The following is a 9,163-nucleotide window of genomic DNA, read 5'->3' on the forward strand; positions in this document are numbered from 1 at the left end:
TTCTTCCTATCATCCTTCCGGCTATAATGATCAATCATAAAACATGGTTCATGCAAACAGGGAGCTCTCATGGTCTTGTCAAGATTGAAAGTTATACTCTCATCTCCCACTTCTAGAGTGAGCTCTCAATGTTTTACATCAATCACCGCACCCGCGGTGTGTAAGAAAGGTCTTCCTAGAATGATTGGAATGTTGGAGTCTTCTTCCATGTCAACAATGACAAAGTCCACCGGGATGAAAAATTTCCCAATTCGTGCAGGAACATCTTCCCATATCCCTAATGGTGTCTTCGTCGATATATCGGCCATTTGGAGTGTGATATTGGTGCATTTAAGCTCTCCCATTCCCAACCTTTTACTCACCGAGTACGGCATAACACTCACACTAGCCCCTAGATCACTTAAGGCTTTGTTTATCGTGGTGTCGCCAATGGTACACGGTATTGAGAAGCTTCCCGGATCCTTGAGTTTTGGAGATGAACTCCCTTGAAGTATTGCACTACTCACCTTAGTGAAGGCGATAGTCTCAAGCTTCCGGATCGACTTCTTCTTTGTGAGGATGTCTTTCATGTATTTTGCATAGGCCGGCACATGATTGATTAATTCCGTGAAAGGAATTGAGACTTCCAAATTCTTCACAATTTCCATAAATTTTCCAAGTTGGTCATCAAATTTGGGCTTGGCTTGACGACTTGGAAAAGGAAGTCTAATCACAATGGGCTCCTTCTCCTTGACCTTGTCTTCACTTTTCTTTGAAATTTCTTCTTTTGATGGTTCTCCATCCTTGGAGTTTTGCACAATTTCTTCTTTGTCACTAGCTTCCACAACTTCATCCTCAACTTGCTTCTTCGGTGCTTCATACCTTGTACCACTTCTCAAGTGAATGGCACTAACCGTTTCATGTCTTGGGGGATTACCTTGAGGTGGTAATTGCCCCTTTTGTCTTTGTGAGCTTGAAGATGCTAGTTGAGTCAATTGGGTTTCCAACATTTTGGTGTGAGCTAGGATGTTATTGATGGTGGTTTCCTTTGCTTGACTATCCTTTTGCATTTGAGTGAAAAACTCTTGTTGATTCTTTTGCATTTGAAGGACCGCTTTATGAACATCAAAACCTTGGTCATTTTGTTGATTGTATGGAGATTGATTTTGGTAGCCTTGGTTTTGGTTGTAAAAGGATCTTTGATTTTGGTTTCTCATGGGAGGTGGGGTGTATGTTGTTTGAGGGTTTTGAACATTTTGGCTTTTGTATGAGAGATTTGGATGGAATTTGGTGTTTTCATTGTAATAGTTGGAATAAGGGGTACTACTCTTGTATGCTTGGAAAGAATTCACTTGTTCATTTGTTCCCCTACATTCACTTGGGTCATGTCCCAAAGTTCCACAATTCTCACATATCCCACTTGGGATTGATGAAGATGCCGTCATGGCATTAACATGATGCTTTGGTGATTTTGCGGCTTCTTCAAGTCTAGCTATAGCTTTTTCAAACATCAAATTGATGGTATCAATGTGAGCACTAAGTTGAGCACCCAATTGAGTAATGGAGTCCACTTCATGCTTTCCTCCTCTAGTAGCCTTGCGAGGTCTACTATATTGTGAGTTATGGACCGCCATTTCCTCAATTTTGTTCCAAGTTTGATTGTCATCAACTTCGGTGAACATTCCATTTGATCCCATGTTGATAATGTTCCTTGAATCTTCATATAGACCGTTCCAAAATTGTTGTACCAAGAACCACTCGCTAAGTCCATGGTGAGGACATGAGCGACAAATTCCTTTGAACCGCTCCCAAGCTTCATACAAAGATTCTTCATCCCTTTGCTTAAAACCCGTAATTTGAGCTCTTAGCATGGTAGTCTTTTCCGGTGGATAGAACTTTTTGTAGAAAGCTAGAGCCAACTTTTTCCAAGAATCAATTCCGAGAGTGGCCTTATCAAGGCCCTTCAACCATTGTTTCGCGGTTCTAATTAGAGAAAAAGGAAATAAGACCCATCGAATTTGGTCTTGAGTTACACCGGTTTGAGAAATCGCATCACAATAGTCGCAAAAGGTCTCCATATGTGAATGAGGGTCTTCACTAGGCATCCCCCCAAGTTGGCTTCTTTCGACTAATTGGATAAATGTGTATTTGGCAATGAAATTTCCGGTTAGATGTTGTGGTGTGGGAGTACCATTGGGTAGGTTCTCCTCGGTGGGTACGGAATGTGATGAAAACTTAGGCATTGTGGGTTGATTTTGTGTTGGGTTCTCTTCATCTTCTCTTGCAAAAGGGTTGATGAACTCAATAGTTGGTTGAATAACCTCACTAACACCTCTCAAAGTTCTCCTAGCAAGTCTTCTATTGGTTATCAAAGTTCTTTCAATTTCACGATCAAAAGGTAACAAATCACCTTGTAACCTTCTAGACATGCAAAATATCAAACAACTCGAAAACAATTAGAACAAACCTTGAGGAGTTTTACTTCCCCAAGGCAAATAAAGACACAACTAATAACAATATAAGAAAATCTAAATCAAGTTAACACCGTCCCCGGCAACGGCGCCATTTTTGGTCGGATGACTAATCTTTTCGGTAACTTGTCGTTAGGAGCACCTAGACCAAAACACAATTTATAGCTTCACAAACAACTCTACAATTAGTAAAGAGGCAAGTAAAGGTCGGATTCCAAGGGACGGGAATTGAGATGAGATTTCTATTGAAACTAGTAGTGTCTTAGGGGTGTCACAATTTGGGTTGATGTAGAAGGTCACTAAACTAAATAGCAATAAAAGTAAACTAGCAAGATGAATTAAAAAAGGGTTGTAAACAATTAATAAAAAGCACTAGGGTATCATGGGGTCATAGGGGATTCATGGGAATTGATCATACAAACATGTTCTCAAATTATAAGCAAGCAATTATTATTGTGATGGATTGAGTTGGTTTATATCTTACAATCCTAGGAAAGTTTCGGTCCCGGAGCCAAATCGATTAGATTGTACAACACCTACAAGTCGACTTAGTCTTCCCTACTCAACAACATGCATGGTCTAATGAGACTCGAGTTGGTTTATGTCTTACAAGTCTCATTGAAAAGATAGGTGATGGGTAAAAAATGCAAGGATTCATAGGCTCGCAATTCATCAAACATAACATGTGCATGAGTTGAGATCAAAACAAGCAAGCAAATAAACCATGAAAACATATTAATTTAAGCATGAATCATTCCCCATGTTGGTTTCCCCTAATTACCCATTAACCCTAGCTAAGTAACTACTCACTCATTATCATGTTGAACATGCTAGCAAGGTTGTCAATCATACCAACAAAGTGAAACGTGATGAATAAATAAAAGTAATTAGCAATAATTAAAAAAGGATTAAGAGAATTATACCTACTAATAATTCCAATAATAAAGCAAAGAATAAAAGAAGTACTTAATGCTTGATTAAGAGGTTGTCAATCTCCCAATAATAACCCAAATAATCTTCAATTACCCAAAATAAAGGATGAACAAGAGAGAGATTAAGGAAATAAAACTTGTATTAGAACTTGATTAATTGTTGATTACAATATTAAAGAGAGATTTGATTGATATTAACTATATTAAAGATTGCTAAGAAGAACATGCTCTTATAATTAGACTAATGGGGTATTTATAGTGGGGATTAGGTGTAGGAATTAGGGTTAACTAAGGGCTTAAATAACGATTGAGTCCCTACTTAAGGAAACGCCGGTATTTTTGGAAGGATGGGCATCTTTTTTGAAGCTTGAAGAAGACGAAGTTGTGCTGCCTTGGAATCCGTGCGTCTTTAGCACGGGACGGCCAGATTCGAGGGTCTCTGCCCGGGCGTCTTGGGGAGAAGACGGGCGTCTTCTGGGGTTGCTGCCCGGGCGTCTTGGGGAGAAGACGCACGGATTGTGAAGGTGGAAAACAGGCGTCTTCAGGACAATCCGCACGGATTGCTGGACAGTCACATTTCTTCTTCTTTTCTTCCCTTTTCTTCATAAAATCCTTAGGGATTTCCTCGAGGATGCAAGGATCTTTTCTCATCATTGCCCATTTACTATAGTATGTACAAAGGCCTTCTAATCTTGTCTCTCCTTGATGCTTGGTCATTGAATTCAATCAATTTAGTCTCGTTTTGTCATGAAAATACAAGGTTTGCACTCCTTTCCTACCAAGGACACAAAACCTCAAAGAATATGCAAAACAAAGAACTAAAGACAATAAATGACCCAAATATGAACTAAAAAGCATGGGAACAAGGCTAATTCGGGGACTAAAAGTGCTCTAATTATGGTCACATCAGTTACGCAGGATTATTCCTATATAACGTAACCTTAGTTTTCAGAATAATCATTCAGTTTTTGATCATCAAGTTCTTAATATACAATTCGATAGTCATTAGTTTAGTTTAGCTTTCCGTCAATAAAGTTTTCTTTGCATTCGGTTTTGTTCTTTCCTCTTCAATTCTCCCTACGGTATTTCTTTGTTCCTTCGTTTAATACTCGCTGCTTTAATTCGTAGTATAGAATTACTAGTTAGGATTCCCAAAGCCGTGTTATTGATTCATGTTAGTTATTTGTTTACTTATTTCAATTATGAATTCTTATGCTTTAATTCTGAATTTCATTGTTGTTATCGTTGTTAGTATGTGTAGCTAAATCACCCTTGCTAGGATGTAGGCGAGCTATTAGCGTAGATGGCATTAGGATAGGTTACCCCCGGATTAGGGCTTGGTCAACCGACTGGCTTATCTGGTCGGTTGACTGAGGCGGGTGGTCGGTCGACTAAGGTAGCTGGTCGATCGACCATCTTCGTGTCTGATTTGCTTCATTTGATTCGTTAAGTGCAATATCTATCAATGAGACCTAGCGGAGACTTGTTAGATGCTTAGCTTTGACCAACCCGTAGATCGAAAGATAGGGAAGAACTTAGATTAACGATTTAAGACGGCTAAATTGCTAGATGGAAAGATAATGTAATTTAGGCATTAGGATCACTAGTCAAGAACGAAAGTTAGTATTAGTGACACCTAGGGACTAATAGCATAGACCGAGAGGGGCTATTAGCTGACTTGGACCGAGAGGACTTGTCATACCCATCACCCACGACTGTCATATGCAGTCTTGACCACTTCACCAAATGGGTGGAAGCACAGTCATATGCAGTCTTGACCACCAAACAGGTCGCCAAGTTCATTGAAAACAACATCATCTACCGGTATGGGGTACCCCATGAAATCATCAGCGATCAAGGCTCTCACTTCCGGTGCGGAAACTCAGGCCTTGCTGGACAAATACAAGATCAAACGACATCGATCATCCCCCTAACGTCCCCAAACTAACGGAGCGGTGGAGGCAGCGAACAAAACTCTTGTCACCATTATCAAGAAAATGCAAGAAAACTACCGCGATTGGCCGAGCAAACTACCGTTCGCACTCTGGGGATACCGAACCTCCATTCGAACACCGACAGGCACCACACCCTTCTACCTAGCATATGGCATGGAGGAAGTTCAACCGGTATAGTTAGAGGTCCCTTCTCTACGCATCCTACTGGAGAGTCAAGTCCCTGAGGCGGAATGGACCCGTCGAAGGTACGAGCAACTAACTCTTCTAGACGAACGGCGACTCAACGCCTTGCATAATGTCCAGCTATACCAACGACGTATACAACGGGCATTCAACAAGAAGGTTAAACCCAAGAACATCAAGGAGGGCGACTTGGTCCTCAAGTCGGTTCGAGCACCGTTACCCGTCGATCCGAGGGGGAAGTTCAAACCTAATTGGGCCGGGCCATACCTGGTCAAGAAAATACTTTTGGGGGGCGCAGTGAGACTGAGTGACCTAGATGGGGAGGATTTTACAAACCCGACCAACCTAGACCAACTCAAGAAATACTACCCTTGAACCATAGCAACCAACGACCTAAGCCTAGTTTTACGACTAGCAACCACCTCAACACCTTTTCAAGTCAAGTTCCTCAACGTGTTCTGATTTGAAATTGCATGTTTTATCGAGTCTAAGCTGCGGCACCTTACCCGTTTTGAATGTCCTTTGATATGTCAAAGGCAACATCCATTTGCACTAAAACAAAAACCCCTGAACTACGAGCATGGTTTCATTTCACCTCTTCAGGTGGATACGTAGGCAGTCCCTCTTGTGCCTGAGGGATACAACCACAAAACCCAATCAAATTTACAAAGCATTTCGAACTACGATCATGGTTTGATTTCACCTCTTCAGGTGAATACGTAGGCAGTCCTTTCTTACACAAGAAGGATACAACCATTCCCACAATAAAAAAAAAACAACCATTCCCACAATAAAAAAAACAACCATTCCCACAATAAAAAAAACAACCATTCCCACAATCAATAAAATTACCCACATACAAAAAAAACATCCCCATCAAAAGAAAAAGAAAAGGGAAAACCGTTCCCTTTCCCACAAAAATACAAAAGTATCCTTTCTCCCTTCCTACAAAAATCCCACTTTCCCAAGTACAAATGATTAGGACGATTCAAATCGAATTGCCTTTACAAAATGGATGGAAGAAACAAGCGTTCACAATTTTCGACACGGGCAATCCTCTTATTTAATTGATAATGGGAGGGATTACAATTTCAACAACAAATAAAGCTTGACGAGTTTACCACTTGTCAAAGCTAAGGTGTCAACTGAAACACCTCACATAATAAAACTAGCACAAAACACACAATAACTACCTAGTACAACATAATAAAAACTCACAACAATAATACAACATAATAATAAAATGGGTAATGGAGGTCTTCACTCTTCCATTCTACCCTTGCCTTTACCCTCGGGGTACATCTTCCCCTTGTTCTTCTTGTAGGCCCGCCTAGCATGGATTTCCTCCTCAGAACGGATCCTCAACGGAGCTACAACAGCAACGGCTTCCGGTCTAGCACAAGACCTCATGTTCGACCCAAAAAGAGCCAATGCACGGCCCACCATATTCTTGGGGCCGGAACTCCTCCTCTTCGGTGGTCTCATCACATCGGGGGTAGCTCCATCAACATACTCCTCAAAGAAGGCATGGTTGGCCTTGCCAACCTCTTGATACTTCAATTCGACAACCTCGTCCTTACGAAATTTGGATCTCTCTTCCAAGGACGGAGCACGTGACCACTTGACATAAGCGGGAGTCACCCATGTCGTGGCAACGGGGTTTGGTACCTCCCAAAGCGGCCGAGTGGCCCACCACCTTTCGAAGACCTCCACAAGCTCGGAGTTCCGGAAAACATTCTCTTGAACAAGGGTATCTTGAGCGGGCACCTTTTGTTGACACCCCATTTGCCTCATGAGCCTTTCGGGATAAATGAAGGAAGCAACCTTCAAACCCACCACCATCAAAGAACAAAGACTAGCACCCGAAGCGGGCAACCCCGTAAAGGACCTCAAGTGCCACCACGGCACCACCCAACGGATGTGAGGACCACCCTCCTCGGCCAATCTTGCGGCCCAATAAGCCTCGGTAGAAGCAAAACTATCCGGGTAAAACTTCTTCCTCATGGTAAGGTGACGGAAGGAATAAGAAGACGGATTAACCGGAGGCTCTACATACCTTAGCCTCTCCAATAGCCACACTTGAAGGATCTTTGGGGACCCAAAGGAGGGAGCTTCTCCATAAGAGCCTTCCTTGTCCAAAGCTTGGATGATCTCTCCAAGCACCAACCATGATGGATCTCTACCATGCTCCATTTGCTCAACCATATGAACCAGGGTCATGCTACCATAGCATTTTGGCCCCTCCTTCTTCAAAAAATCAACAAAGAGGTACACATGGACAAGGCAAAAGGCAAGAGCCCTTCTCCTAGCCACCTCCGAGACATTGACATCTAATCGGTTTGAAAAGATGTTGATGAGAGCCAACATATCCACACCATGTGGAGCAAGAAGGAAGTTGACTTGACTCGTCGACAAACCCAACATGGAATGTAATTTCTCCTTGTAGCACAACCGAGTCGGAGGAAGCACCGGAACACAACCCGGCCACCCACCAATGGCTCCAACTTCTTCGGCAAGAAGACAAATCTCACCCTTCGGGAAAACGAAAACATGATGTTTCGAATCCCAAAACCGAGAACATGCTTCGAGAAATGAGGGTTGCACCTTGACTTGACGGAGCACCAACAATTGACCAACTTCAATACAACCGAGTTGATACTTTTCGGGAGGCGACAAATCCCGACACCATTGTCGCAACGCATTCTCAAAAGCATCCATGAAATATTTTTGTGGAAGAAGAAGAAGAAGTTTTGTAGAGATGTTTTGTGTTTCGGATGATGAAACAATGAAGCACAAACATCACTATTTATACAAAACTGTTCAGCGCATTTTTCAGAAAAAGGGGAGAGCCGGCTTCTATCGCCAGGCTGCTCGCGCCTCTTTGAGGCTTCCCCAAGATTCCCGCTGTTGACTTGTCTCTTTCAACTTGTGTTTTCTCCTGACACCTCAAACCTCCCGCCGGGACGCTCGCACCTCTTCGAGATGATCCAGGACATTTTTCTGTTTCCTCACACTCACATTTCCTTGTTTCGCGTTTTACGAAATCCGACACGGTTTCCATGACGCAGCTTTAAACATACGGATTTTTCTTTCTTTTTTTAAAGGGGGGAAGGGCTAGTCGCCCCGATCCGCAACGGATCGTTTCCATGTCAGTCAAAATTCCGAAAATTTTTTGCTTTTTCGCAGTTTTCCCAGCAAAAATCAAAAATTGATTACACGACGTCAATTTCCCTCAAATTTCAAGCACTCACAAATTCGAGTCTTGACCTCAAAAATCAAATATGCTCGTAAAAATATTTTCTAAATATTCATCCCTGACAGTTTGAGTTTGAATTTTTTCGAGTCACAAATCAATTTCAATAATTTCCAACTCAATTTAATTCAAGACACGATTTAATTGCTCAATTTTCAAATTATTCCTTTTGGAGTTCAAACGTGACGACTTGTCGCGGAATTTTCAAATATCAATTTTAACTTCAAGTCATCTTGGTTAATTTTGTTTTCAATCAAATGCTTTTACGTGTTTACGTTTATGCATATGTGCTATCTGTTGCCTGTTTTCTACACTAACGATGCAGAAACTGATGCAAAACAAAAGGAGAATCAACAGCCGACAGCGCTCCTCCGAAACACAACACAAAAA

The 9,163-nt window shown here is 41.8% G+C and overlaps 1 non-coding gene across 1 annotated transcript; it reads left to right on the forward strand.

Moving 5' to 3' along the window:
* Positions 1 to 1,743: 1,743 nt before the first annotated feature.
* LOC141589155 (small nucleolar RNA R71) lies at positions 1,744 to 1,850 on the forward strand. Its single transcript, XR_012520105.1, has one exon. It is a non-coding gene; the product is annotated as a small nucleolar RNA R71 (small nucleolar RNA).
* The last annotated feature ends 7,313 nt before the right edge of the window (positions 1,851 to 9,163 follow it).

Source organism: Silene latifolia, chromosome 6, assembly GCF_048544455.1.
Source record: "Silene latifolia isolate original U9 population chromosome 6, ASM4854445v1, whole genome shotgun sequence".
In the NCBI taxonomy this organism is placed as follows: Eukaryota; Viridiplantae; Streptophyta; class Magnoliopsida; order Caryophyllales; family Caryophyllaceae; genus Silene; species Silene latifolia.